Source organism: Dipodomys spectabilis, unplaced genomic scaffold (genome assembly GCF_019054845.1).
Source record: "Dipodomys spectabilis isolate Male_0828 unplaced genomic scaffold, ASM1905484v1 ptg000184l, whole genome shotgun sequence".
Taxonomy (NCBI): domain Eukaryota; kingdom Metazoa; phylum Chordata; class Mammalia; order Rodentia; family Heteromyidae; genus Dipodomys; species Dipodomys spectabilis.
In genome coordinates this window covers 50,328-64,174 of record NW_024870861.1, presented here as the reverse complement: position 1 = coordinate 64,174, position 13,847 = coordinate 50,328, and the positions used below count along the sequence as shown (strand labels likewise).

The following is a 13,847-nucleotide window of genomic DNA, read 5'->3' as shown; positions in this document are numbered from 1 at the left end:
AAATGAAAATTCTCATTTGTGATATGTTTAGGAGAGTTACGTAAACTCAAGTAACAAAGTTTTAAGCATAAGCCAAGTATTGTAGTTAATGAAACAGAAGCTAATCACTGAGACCCCCAGTAAAACAAAGCAAAAAATCAGCTAAAATTCTAATTATGATCTAACTAGATCATAATTCAGTATTCTATGGTCTTATTGCTATTATTGATTTGTGTCTGTATGTATAGTTATTTGCTTCAAAGGTTAAAACCATATTAAAATATGCATCATGTTTCAGAAAAAAAAAATCCCCCTTTCCAGGACTATTCTTTCAATGTTGTATGTTTATCAGATTTGATAATTAAAGATCAACGTTAAAATGGAAGTTTATTTTCAGATTATAATTAAACATAGTACTAAAACCAGCAAGGACTGGGAATGTGGCCTAGTGGTAGAGTGCTTGCCTAGTATGCATGAAGCCCTGGGTTTGATTCCTCAGTATCACATACACAGAAAAGGCCATAAGTGGCACTATGGCTCAAGTAGTAGAGTGCTAGCCTTGAACAAAAGAAGCTCAGGGACAATGCTCAGGCCCTGAGTTCAAGCCCCAGGCCTGGCCAAAAAAAAAAGCCTAAAACACCAGCAAGATATGTGAACAGAAACACAAACATACCTAAGTTACTTTTCTCATCATTCCAAAATATACCATTAGGCAATCAATTAAACAATCACATTCATTCAACAAGTACTTGTCAAGCATGTATCCAGGGACAAGTATTATTTTAGGAATTTCAGGTAAGACCATTCTACTCTCATGAAACCTAAAAGGTCTCAGGGGAAGATGGGTAATAAATATCTACACAGGGAAAACAGCACAGCAGACAAATCTTCGTGGCTCTTTCACGTTTCTGTACATCTTGCAGGAAGAGGCAACAGAAACTTTGTTCTCTTTTCAGGGTTGCTTGTATAGTGAACAGCCTTGGATGAAACAAGAACAAAAAAAGTCTTGCTCAGTATCTTACTACTCATAATTGTTTAACAGCATGGTATTCCCTGAATGTAAAGTTCCTCAGTTTTAATATAAACTACTAGGTGTCTCTTGTTCTCTTTAGGAGTAGTGAATAGATGGAAATGCTGATACTTGTGCTGTTCCTTTCTCTTCCTGATTCTCTGTGTGGAAAAAAGACTGAGTTAGCAGAAAGAGTGGAGAAGGAGTTCCCTAGTCCATCCAGTGAAGGCTTTTATAAAGGCTGTTAGATGCTCAGGAAGTGCAATCCAGTTGAGAGCTCCCAATGGGGACAGAGTCATGGTCAACTACTACAGTACCTCAGGTAAGCTTGGAAACCCTCCCCCATCCTCTCTCCTTTCCTTTCCCTTTCTTTCCTCCCTCTCTCTCCCCCCTTCCCTCCCTCCCTTCTCTCACTCTTTGTTCTTTCTTCTCTCTTCTCACTTTACTTTGTGGCGTTTGGGCGGTAGTACTAGAGTTTAACCTTGAGCTGGAAGGCCATCACTACTACTTGAGCCACATACCAGGTACACTAGGGACTTTTCTTAAAAGAATTTGTAAACTGTTAGAAGGTTAGCAGGAATCTCCAATTATACTTCTTTGCAATATCCATTAGATATTAAATAAAGGAGAAAGAAATGTTTTCCTTAGGGACAGGTGTAGCTCAGCAGAAGAGAGCTTGCCTTGCACACACAAGGCCTTGGATCTGATTCCTGGCACCATGAAAAGCATAAAACTAAAACTAGAAATATTTTTCCATATGGACACACCAGCCATGAAGACTTTGCAGGATAACACAAAACAAAACTCCAAGTGGGACAAATATGTCTAAAGTAAATCCCAACATCATTCATGCCTATTACAGATAATGCTCCTTATATGTTGAGATAAAAATATTCACATGATTACATCACTTTCTCTTCAATGTCCTTCAAAATTCCTATTCTTTTTAATGTTAATATCTTTATTTAAAAAACTTTATATCACATTTTATTAAATTATACTAAACAACAAGGTATTTATTTGGCCAGCAGTATTTTCTTTGTGGGAATCTTATTTAAAACCAATATTTAGGATGTGATAAGCAGCATGGGGGCAAGAGGCATGAACATGTGGCATAATAAATATAATTTCCCATTCCAAATACAATGTGGATCTAAGGGTAGTGGCTGGAAGCCAGCCTGGGCAGGAAGGTCCATAAGACTTATATGCCAGAAGGGCAGACCACTGAGCAAAAAAGGTCAGGGACAGCACCCAGGCCCTAAGCTCTAGGACCTGTATACATGAGCATGTGTGCACACACACACACACCTTAAAATTCCCAGTGTCTTTTTAGTTTCAAATAAATACCTATTATGAGAGTAAGGGTGGAAAACACTCCCTACTCCCAAGCCCTCTAAGCAAATAAACTCAGGAATAGCACCCAGGCCCTGAGTTCATGCCACAGGACTAGCACCAAAAAAAAGTAAATGGATGTTTTTCTTAAAGGAATATATTGGTATGGTTAGTATATTCAAATATGAATACTTTTTTGTTTTTATTGCAGTGCTGGGAATTGAACCCAAGGTCTCACACCTGCTATGCATGTACTCTACCACTGAGCCACATTTTTTTTTTTTAATAAATGACATTTATTTGGGTCATTATAAGATCATTTACTGACATTTATAGCTGACTGCAAACTATAACATTCAGAAGAAACTACAAGCCTCTTTTTATCCCCATTTTTGGGGGGCTGGAGGGAGTGAGGTTTAAGCCACACCTCCAGCCATGTTTTAATTGGTTGTGTGCATGTGTACATGTGTGCATACATGCATACATATGCGCAAATGTGTATGTGCATGCTGAACTCGGATTCCTGCTCTTTCTCACAGCTTTCTGTTGGACATTCCAACACTTGAGCAACACCTCCAGCCCAGAATTTTGCTGGTTAAGTAAGTAGAGATAGTCATGAACAGTTCTGTTTGGGATGGCTTCAAAACATACCCTTCAAGACTAAGATCCTGAGATCCTGATCCTGAGTCACTAGGGTTACAGCTCTGAGCCATCGGTGCTCAGCCTCACTGGCTATGTTTATGAAGGTGTCTCTCCTCCTGGGTGAGCACCTACACCATTATGTTTGAGAGGGGTCTCTCTTCTAGCCTAGATGAGCACTTGGACCATTATACACCACTTTTAGGCTTATTGTAGTTGTTTGGATCTGCTACTCCATCTAGCTTCCCTCAGTTGAGCTGGGAGTCTTGTGGATTTTTTTGTCCCAGCTGGCCTTGAACCTCAACCTTCCCAATCACAGAGCACATGTAGGTTAAGATAGCAGGTTTGTGCCACTGTGCCCAGTTATGGGTTGAGAAGGGGTTCTGAAAACTTTTCTGCCTGGTCTGACCTCAAACCACAATTCTCCCACTGTTAACCTCCCAAGAGGCAGGATTATAGGTATGATCCACTGAACCTGCTTTTTCTGTTCATGATTGATGACACATTATGCTAACAAAGGCCAAGAAAAGGTAGAATTCTTACAGGATAAACAGTGGGATTATTCATGACAGAAATTCTCTTCTCTATGCTTCTTTCATGCAAACTAGCTTGCAAGAGAGGAGGGTAAAGAGATTGTGGAAATTCATCTATAATCCAGTCTAAATAGGCATTGAGAGCAAAGGGTCCGTATGTAGAATGGGAATGCACTGCTTGGAATTTCCAACCATGTGGGATTCTCAATTACTGTGGTTAGCTAACAACCAGGTTGGATTTCACAAACAGTAAGACAGATCTTTTGAAGTAGAAGGACTGACCTTAAAAGATATTCCAGTTTAGTCCCATTACTTTACAAAAAAAATTTTTTTGAGGACTTAGAATGACACGGGTATGCATTGTATTCTGTTCTAATTATCCACTGCTCTATAACAAACCATCCAAAACATGTAGTGCTTAAAACAGCAGCAATCATGTATTAGCTCTCCTCACTGTAGGCTCAGCGATGGCTCCTCAGGCAGTTAAGGCTAAATGGTCATTGTGGCTAGTCATCTCAAAGACTTCTTTATTCATGTCTGGTAGGTGGGACCTCAGCTAGGCTATCAGTCCTGTGTGTACTCTTGGCCTCTCTACGTCTAGAGACAAGAAAATCTTGTTGCAACCATTTTGGAACACCCAATTTTCATAGACATACTTCCTACGTGTTTCTGAGGACTCTGTAAAGTCCTAACATGGTACTTATGCTACTCTGTAAGGCTCTCTACCTAGTTATGGTCTAGTTCTTCCATTATTCTATGACCTACTTTACATAATTTAGATAATTTTAAGCAGTTCTGGAATTTAGGAGACATATAAATTGTTTTCACTTGTTGAGTCAATGAAGAATTGAAATGAGACTTTAGGTCAGATATTATTTTAAGAATGTTTCTATACACACACACATATGGACAAAAAATATGGAAAGTAAGTATTAAATTCATGAAGGAAAGGGCAAAGATAAAACGTTTCTCTTAGAGAAGAGCTTATATTTTGGTGTGCGTATCTTGCCAGTACTGGGGCTCAAACTCAGGGCACTCTCCCTTGGCATTCTGCTCAAGGCTAACACCAAGTGAGCCGTATCTCTACTTTCTCATATTTTTAAAATTTTTATTGTTATTATAAAGGTGATTCAGAGAGGGGTTACACTTACAGTAAGGCAAACAAAGAGTGCTATCTACTAAAGCCACTAAGATGGGTTAACTCAAGACTATTAGCTTTTAGAACTGTGGCTTTTTTTTTTTTGTCAGTTGTGAGGCTTGAACCCTGGGTCTAGGTGCTGTACCTTAGCTCTTCAGCTCAAGACTAGCGTTCTACCACTTGAGCCACAGAGCCACTTCCGGTTTTCGGGTGGTTTATTGGAGATGGGAATCTCACGGACTTTCCTACCTGAGCTAGCTTTGAACCGTGATCCTCAGATCTCAGCCTAGGATTACAAGCTAGGATTACAAGCGTGAGCCACCAGAGCCTGGCTTGACTTTTATGTTTCACTAATAAATGTATTCTCAGATTTGATCAGCTTATCTTCAAGTAAGCACATGCTACTAACTTAAACATGATATATAATAGCTCAAAGTGTATCAATATAATCAAAATAACTCATGGGTTTTTTTCACAAAATTGGTAGTATATTTCATGACATGTACCTTTAAAAGGAAGTGTATGTATATGATCACTATTGCTAAGTATGCCAAACCACTCTGTGAAATTATTGGACTCAAGTACATATACTTTAAAAGTATACTTATTCATATATTATATATTTTGTGTTATTTTTTGATACAATCATTGAAGTCCAAATTATTACCACTATGTAATCAACTTCTTTCTCTCTCTCTCTCAGAATATATAACCAAGATGTTACAAAACTGTACAAATCAAAATTAGTTAAGCTGTTCCCTGACAACTCACATATGTATCCAACCATCTAAAGTGCTATCTTAAGAACACTGTGCTTTGTGGTTTACTATCTGTAACCATTTCACTACTATACCAGATATTTATCAGTCCTTAATATGTTAAGAATACATAAATTCTGGTTTGTATCATGTCCTTCACATGGACTCATTAACCATGTGTCTCTGCAGACAAGGACTGATGTTCATGAGGCACACTTACCAATTAACACCTGGCCACTCTTCATAGCAGACCCTCCAGGCAGCAGGCCGTGGACCACAAGCCTCTCTCCACTGCCCTGTTTTCCAATTCTTCTCCAACTCCACTTGTTCTGATGGATAATTCCAAACAGTACTTCCAGAAGTTTAAGCTGCTCTTTGGCTTTGCTGACAGTTAATTTTTTGGGATTTACATAAATATTCACATCTTTATGCATCTGTTGGACAATGATACCTGCCTTCTGATGGGACTGATGCTTTAGAATGGATACCGGCCCATTATCATTGCTATTTTTTTTATTGTAGCACTTGGGTAAAAGTCTTTTACCTTTTAAAATTTTAGTAAACTGTTTGAGTTTGGGTTGATACTTTTTTCTTTCCTTGTAATTATCTTCCTCAATGATAATCTCATTTTCACTGAATCTGACATGGTTCACAGTCGATGTCTCAGGAAAAATGCTTTCTTCTTCATCTTCACTCAATTCCAAATAAAACAGCTCACCACTTTTTTGCACACTGTCCAGCCACTCAGGTTCAAAATCACTATGCAAAATTTAAAAATGATAACCATAATATCAATCCAATGTAAGAAAGACAGTTCTATTCTCTTATTAGGGAGTTATGATCAGCTTTACAGATAAGGAGGCAGAAGGGGTGGAAGTTATCTGATTTTTTAAAATTCTTTTCGCTTCTAATTCATTTCCTTAAAATGCATTTTGTAGACTCCTGAAGAATGGAGACACAATGTTGGGAACTGCGTAAGTTTGCGGCAGGCAGGCATGGGACCCCAAGCCCAGATCCTCCCAATCATTTGGATTCTACAGATCCCTCCCTCATATAACCTCCAAGAACTGTACAACTGTGGGTGGGTTAGGCTCAGTTGCCAAGTATTTATGCCTTCTTGTTCTGAGCACTGGGCCTGATCAGCCACTAATAGAATCAATTGCTAATAGAAGGGCTGATTGTGCATTTCTGAGCTACTTTCACTATAGAAGCTTCCCTTCTTTGTGTACTGGGAACCAATGCTGGCTACAGGGCACTTCACAGGCTGAGCCCTGCAGTTTGTGTATCTGAGGACATCAAGCCTCCAAGTCTAGGCATGACCTATTAATGTACGAGACAATAGAGCACACAGAGGCTTGAGTCCTACCTGGGTAGGCAGAGAACTTCCTAGTTCTCTTAAGCATTTTCCCTGCTGAACAGTTCACTCCCTGTGTAGGGGAGAAGGTTATGGAATCACATGATTCAGTGTCTGTGCTCAGGGAAACACTCTATTACTGAGTATACAGAATATATAAAGAGCTAAAAAAAAAATTAACATCAAAGAAACAAACAACCCAGCAAGTGGACAAATGACTGGAACAGATACTTCTCCAAGAAGTACAAATGGCCAATAAACACATTTAAAAAGTCAACATCCTTGAAGGAAATGTAACTAAAACACCTGAAAGAATGTCAATCATGGAGAAAAAAACATCAAATACTGGGAGGGGAAATACTTATACACTGATAGTAGAAATACAAGTTAGTGCAACCACTGTGGAAATTAGTATGAAGACTCTTCAAGCTAAAAATCAAACTAGACATTGTCACGTTAAGCAAAATAAGACAGACTGAGAAAGACAAATATTCTTTGTTTTCATATGTGAAAAATAAGCGACATGAGTGCAATACAGACACTATTTGGGGAGGGAAAGAGCAGAAATAAAGCCTTCCTCTCTCCCACTGTTTATCCTGGGTATTTCTACACAAAGATCAAAAGCTGACTGAAAGTAGAAATTTCTATGGATCAAGAGACATACAGCCAGGTGCCAGTGGCTCACATCTGTAATCCTAGCTACTCAGGGGGCTGACAGGTAAGGATCATGGTTTGAAACCATCCCAGGAAGGAAAGTCCATGAGATGCTTACCTGTAGCTCAAGTGATACAGTTTGAGCCTCGAGCAAAAGGAGCTTAGGGACAGTGCCCAGGTTAAGAGTTCAAGGCCCAGGACCAGCCAAAAAACAAAAACAGGTACATACAAATTTAAATAATAGATTATAGTTATCTGCTTTATAATTTTACCCTTTTAGTTTGGTATGCTGTTTGTATTAGCAGTAAGCAATCCCAAGAAATATTTTTCCACTTACTCAACATAAATACCTGACTTGCTGGGAGCCGATGGCTCAGGCCTGTAATCCTAGCTACTAGGAAGGGTGAGATCTGAGGATGGTGGTTCAAAGCCAGCCCGGGCAGGAAAATCCATGAGACTCTTATGTCCAATAAACCACTCAGAAAACCGGAAGTGGTGCTGTGGCTCAAGTGGTAGAGCGCTAGCCTTGAGCTGAAGAGCTCAGGGACAGTGCCCAGGCTCAGAGTTCAAGCTCCATGACCGACTAAATAAGTAAATAAATAAATAGCTCACTTAAATCCTGAAATTTGAATAGAAGACAACCTTTTGGATATAATTCAAAGATCCATGGAGCTGATGGGATGGATATTGGAGGATGGCACTCAGCTGTAGCAAATAATAGTAACAGTGGTAAACACAAGTGGTGAAGGAGTGAGTTGGAGAGAGTAAGAGAGAACTCCAAATGCAAGTAGCCCCAGTGCCACCCACCCATCGATCGCCTAAAAAATAAAACCCAGAAAAAGACATGATCAAGTAGCCAAAATTCAAGTTCTGAAGCAGAAATTAAGACTGCTATAGAAGGACAGATGCTAAAGTAAGTCTGAGAGAGATGAGGGAAGGATCTAGAAGAAGCACTTAGTTGGACCTCAGTGATTTTAACAAGTGAAAACAGGAAGAAAGAAGGCTCAAACAGAGGAGCCAAGTACACGAATCTGTAGGTGTGAAAGAACATGGCTAGTGTAAAACGAAGTGCAGGCGCTGGGAAGGTGGCTCCGCGGGAGCGCGCTGGCCTCGGGCTGAGGAGCTGAGGACAGCGCCCAGGCCCGAGTTCAGGCCCCACGACCCACAAAAAACAAAAATAAAAAAAAGAAGTGCACATTTCGTGTGTCCGAAACACAAGTTGCTTTGAAGATGCAGAGTAACGCCAGGATCCCGAGGCTCACGCCTCTAACCCTAGGTGCTCTAGAGGCTGCTATCTGAGGACCATGGGCCGAGGCCAACCCTGGCGGGAATGCCCACGACGCGCTCATCTCCAGTTAACCTCCAAAAGCCTACGGTGCAGAGGGAGCAGAAAACTCCTCAGGACTGCACCCAGGCCCCGTCCAGCCCCGGGGCTTTGCACGCATGCGCGCGCGCACACGGGGGAAACAAGGGGAGCGCCGGGCACGCGCACGCCACGCAAGGCCGGGCTAGAAGAGGGTGCGAAGCTACAGCTGGAGCCACGGCGAGACCCAGCTACCAGCCCTGCGTGCTCTCCGCACAGAGCGGCCCGGCGCGGGCGCACGCCCGCCATCCCAGCTGCTCAGGCCGCGGTTCGAAGCCAGCCCGGGCAGGCACGCTCCGGACGCCCGTCACAGCGCCCGCCGAGACCAAGAAGGCCCGGTCCGCGCCCGGGGCGGGCGGAAAACGGAAATCACCTTACAACAAGGCCTCACTGCAGAACGGGACTCCGCCGGCCCGGCTCGGCCCCACCTCCGGCCAGCGAGCCCGCCCGGCCCGGCCCCCCCGCCCGGCACGGCCAGAGCCCGCCCCGCCCGCCCGGCCCCACCGCCCCGGCCCCACCTCGGGCCAGCGAGCCCGCCCCGCCCGCCCCGGCCCCACTGCCCCGCCCGGCCCCCCCCCCTCCCCCCCCCCGCCACGCCCGGCCCCACAGCCCCGGCCCCACCTCCGGCCAGCGAGCCCGCCCCGCCCGGCCCGGCCCGGCCGCAGACCCTTACGTGCAGCCGCTGCCCCGCGGAGGTGTCCGAGCCCCAGACGCTGTCCGCGTCCTCCGAGTCACGGTTCTCGTCCTCGTCCCGCGCGTCCGGGCTCCGACGCGTGCAAGCCGCCGCCGCGGACGCCACGCTCGGGACGCAGGCCCCGAGGGTCCGCGCCGGGCTCGTCCCCGGCCGCCAATGGCCACGTGACTCAGGCGCCGCGCTGCTATTGGCGGCTGCCCGGTTGCCGGGGAACGGAGACGCGGCGACCTCCCCGCCCCCCCCCTCCTCCCCATTCATCCCGTCTCCCTCCTCCCCTCCCCCTCCCCTCCCTCTCCTCCTCCCCATTCATCCCGTCTCCCTCCCCTCCTCCCCTCCCCGCCTCCTCGCGCCCGCCCCTCCCCCTCTCCTCCTCCTCCCCTCTCCCTCCTCCTCCTCCCACGCCCTCCCCTCCCCTCTCCCTCCCCTCCCCGCTGCGGACTGGGCGCTTCTTGACTAGGAAACATCCGCTGGAGGGCGGTGGGCAGCTGCGTTTTCCCTTGGGAGTGGGGCGCGGACGCCGGTGCTCCGGTAAGGACGAGGGGACGGAGCCCCGGAGCCACCGACCTCGCTAGAGACCCGCCACGGGAGCGCCCCACGGCGTCCACGGCGGGGAAACCGAGGCCCCAGCCACGGAGCGCCCACGGCGGGGAAACCGAGGCCCCAGCCACGGAGCGCCCACGGCGGGGAAACCGAGGCCCCAGCCACGGAGCGCCCACGCGCCCACGGCGGGGAAACCGAGGCCCCAGCCACGGAGCGCCCACGCGCCCAGGCCGGCCTTGTCGCCCTTGGCCACGTGGCGGTCCGGCCGCGCCCGGAGGAGGCCGCCACCCCGCCGCCTGCCGCACCGGGAAGCCCCCAGGCCGCGCCGCCACGGGCCGCCGGCTGCTGCGCTCGCCAAGGGGCGTCGGAAATGGGGTGAGCCGAGTGCGGGCCGCCACCGCAGCCCCGCGTCCTGTCCTGTCCAATGGCGTCATCGTCCCGCGTCCTGTCCTGTCCAATGGCGTCATCGTCCCGCGTCCTGTCCCGTCCAATGGCGTCAGCACCCCACATTCTGTAAAACAGCGCCATCGCCCCACGTCCTGTCCCATCCAACGGTGTCCTCGCCCCGCGTCCTGTCCAATGGCGTCATCGCCCCACGTCCTGACCTGTCCAATGGCGTCATCGCCCCGCGTCCCGTCCCTCGGCGTCATCGCCCCGCGACCCGGCCCACGGGCGTCAACGCCCCGACGGCGGCGCGCGTTCCCGGCGCCTCCTTGACACGTGAGCCGCCGCGGCGTCGAGGCCGCTCCCGGAAGCGTGGCGCGACGGGGCCTGCGGCTGAGTGCCCGCCGCCCTCGCAGGCGTCCCCGGCGGCGTCCCCGGGCGCCTCGCTCCCGCCTGCCCGGCCTCCCGGTCCCGCCCCACCCGCCCGACGACCTCCGGGTGCTGCCTCCTGCCACTAGGCATCCTCTTTCCCCCCTTTTCCTCTGCTTTTTTGCCAGTCCTGGGCTTGAACTCAGGGCCGCCTCCGGCCTTTTCCCTGCGTGCGGCTCTGAGGAATCGAACCCAAGGCTTCGCGCAGGCTCGGCAAGCGCGCTACCCCTTCCCAGCCCCCCCTAACCAGTCTGTTCTCATACATAGCTCATAAAGGGCTAAGTAATATCAGACTGTCTTGTTTATAAATTGTTTAGAAATAATATATCTGTATTCCCCGCTAAATGACAACTAGATGGCAAAATATTCTCCTTTTCTAATAAAGGTCTTTAACCTTTTGTAAGATTGAACTGAAGCAAAAAAAAAAAAAAAAAAAAAAAGCAAAAAAACCCCTGGTTAAACGGTAATTCCTTTGCTCAACTTCTTACAGATAATAAAAATTAATCAAACTTGTATCTTCTACAAAGTTTTAACACTCTTTGATCTATTGGAGAGAATGAAGAAAAGTTTGTGATTTCATTTAGAGTCTTTATATAATACTCCATTCCAGAACTGGTAATTACAAGACTTAAAAGTTTTAGACTGGGATATATTCTTATTTTCTAAAGACCCACCATCTTCTGAAGCCTGTATGTTTCGTTTAGCTCAGAAGAGACATGAGGTCCTTATTTCCATAGATTATAATCAGGGAAACAATAGAATGAAATAAAATATACTAGAGATAAGACATAATTAAATATTTACCATCTGTAGCAGGTGCAAGAGCTCTTTCCCCTGGTAGCAACAGGAGCCAGGGATGGGCAATAAATGAAAACTGGACCACAGGAGGTTGCATTCATTTAAAGCTATAAATCACAAGGCAAACACTCCATAAAGTGTAGTTTCATTAGATTCCAGTTAATAGTGCTTTAACTGTGAACAAAGAACTAGTACTTTATGAATTATGTAGTATAATGAAAGCCACTGTCCCTGAGCTCTTCAGCTCAAGGCAAGTGCTGTACCACTTTAGCCACAGTGCCACTTCTGGCCTTTTCTGCTTATGTGGTGCTGAGGAATCGAACCCAGGGCTTCATGAATACAAGGCAAGCACTCTACCACTGAGCCACCTTCCCAGCCCAAAGCCACAACTTTTTTTTTTAAAAAAAATTGTGAATAAATGACTTTGTAAAGCAGCAAACTATTTTAAAACTAGAATTTTAGCCAGGTGCTGATGGCCCTCACCTTTAATCCTAGCTACTCAGGAGGCTGAGATCTGAGGACTGCAGTTCAAAGCCAGCCCTAGAAGGAAAGTCCATGAGACTCTTATGTCCAGTTAATCACCCAAAAGGTGGAGGGGGAGCTGTGGCTCAAGTGGTAGAGTGATAGCCTTAAGCAGAACAGCTCAGAAACAGTGCCTAGGATCTGAGTTTAAGCCCCAGGACTGGCACACAATAAACACAATGCACAGGCCATGATAAGAACTTTCTGAGCAGAGTTCCGGGGGCTCAACAAACTGACAATGAAATGTAAAAATGGGATTGCATCAAACTGGAAAGTTTCTGTACAGCAAAAGACATAGTTATTAAGCTAAAAATACAGCCTACAATGTGGGAGATCTTTGCCCTTTGACAAGTGCCTAATATCCAAAATACACAAGGAGACAAGGGCCTAATATCCAAAATACACAAGGAGACAAGTGCCTAATATCCAAAATACACAAGGAGACAAGTGCCTAATATCCAAAATACACAAGGAGACAAGGGCCTAATATCCAAAATACACAAGGAGACAAGGGCCTAATATCCAAAATACACAAGGAGACAAGGGCCTGATATCCAAAATACACAAGGAGACAAGGGCCTGATATCCAAAATACACAAGGAGACAAGGGCCTAATATCCAAAATACACAAGGAGACAAGTGCCTAATATCCAAAATACACAAGGAGACAAGTGCCTAATATCCAAAATACACAAGGAGCTAAAGAAACTGCCCACCCCCCATTAATAACCCAAAAATAAATGGAAAAAAGGAGCCAGAGACTTTTCAGAAGAAAAATGGCCGCTAAATAGAGGAAATGCTCAACATCCCTAGCCATAAAGAAAATGCAAATCAAAACTATATGGGAGAAAATGAGGGAGAGAGTTGTACTGTTTGATAAGAAATGTATTCATTGATAAGAAATGTACTTGTGTAACTGTAACCCCTCTATAGGTCACCTTTACGACAAAAGTAAATTAAATTTAAAAATAACTATTTAGATTTCATCTTACCCCAGTTAGATTGGCAGCATCTAGAAAACAAACACAAACAAATCTTGGTGGGGATTCTGGGGGAAAAGGAACCCTGTGGCACTGTTGGAGGGAATGTAAACTAGTGCAACCACTCTAGAAGGCAGTGTGAAGATTCCTGAAATATAGAAACCACTTTTGGGCATCTACCTAGAATGTTACAAGTCAGGATATGGTAAAGACACCTATACATCCATGTTCATTATGGCAATATTCATGACATAACCAAGGTATAGAACTAGCCCAGATGCCCTACAACAGATGAATGGGTCAAGAAAATAAGATATATAGATAGAAATAGAGAGATAGAGAGTTAGATAAGAGTTCTATTCATCTATTAGAAAGAACAATGATATATCATTTGCAGGGAATTAGACCTAAAAAAATTATGTTAAATGAAGTAAGTCAGGCTCAGAGACAAACTTCACTTTTTGTTGTTGGATATTGGTCTTGAACTCAGGGCCTGGGTGCTGTCCCTGAGCTTTTTCACTCAAGGCTAGTGTTCTACTACTTGCACCACAGCACCAGTTCTGGTTTTCTGGTGGTTAATTGCCGATAAGAGTCCAATGCACTTTCCTGCCTGGTTGGCTTTGAACTGTGATCATCAGATATCATCCTCTTGAGTAGCTAGAATTACAGGCATGAACCACTGGCACTTGGTATATCACATGTTTTTGCTCACATGTAGAAGGTAGGTCTAAAATGCAAACA

The 13,847-nt window shown here is 45.4% G+C and overlaps 1 protein-coding gene across 1 annotated transcript in view; it reads right to left on the bottom strand.

The window, feature by feature from the left end:
* Positions 1-9,583, bottom strand: part of LOC122121135 (protein inturned-like) — a 31,966-nt gene extending 22,383 nt beyond the window's left edge. The window contains exons 1-2 of the mRNA XM_042695302.1: positions 9,433-9,583; positions 5,933-6,147 (exon numbers count right to left, since the gene is read on the bottom strand). The gene's annotated coding sequence lies outside the window, so the exon portion shown is untranslated. The remainder of the gene's footprint in view (positions 1-5,932; positions 6,148-9,432) is intronic.
* Positions 9,584-13,847: the final 4,264 nt, after the last annotated feature.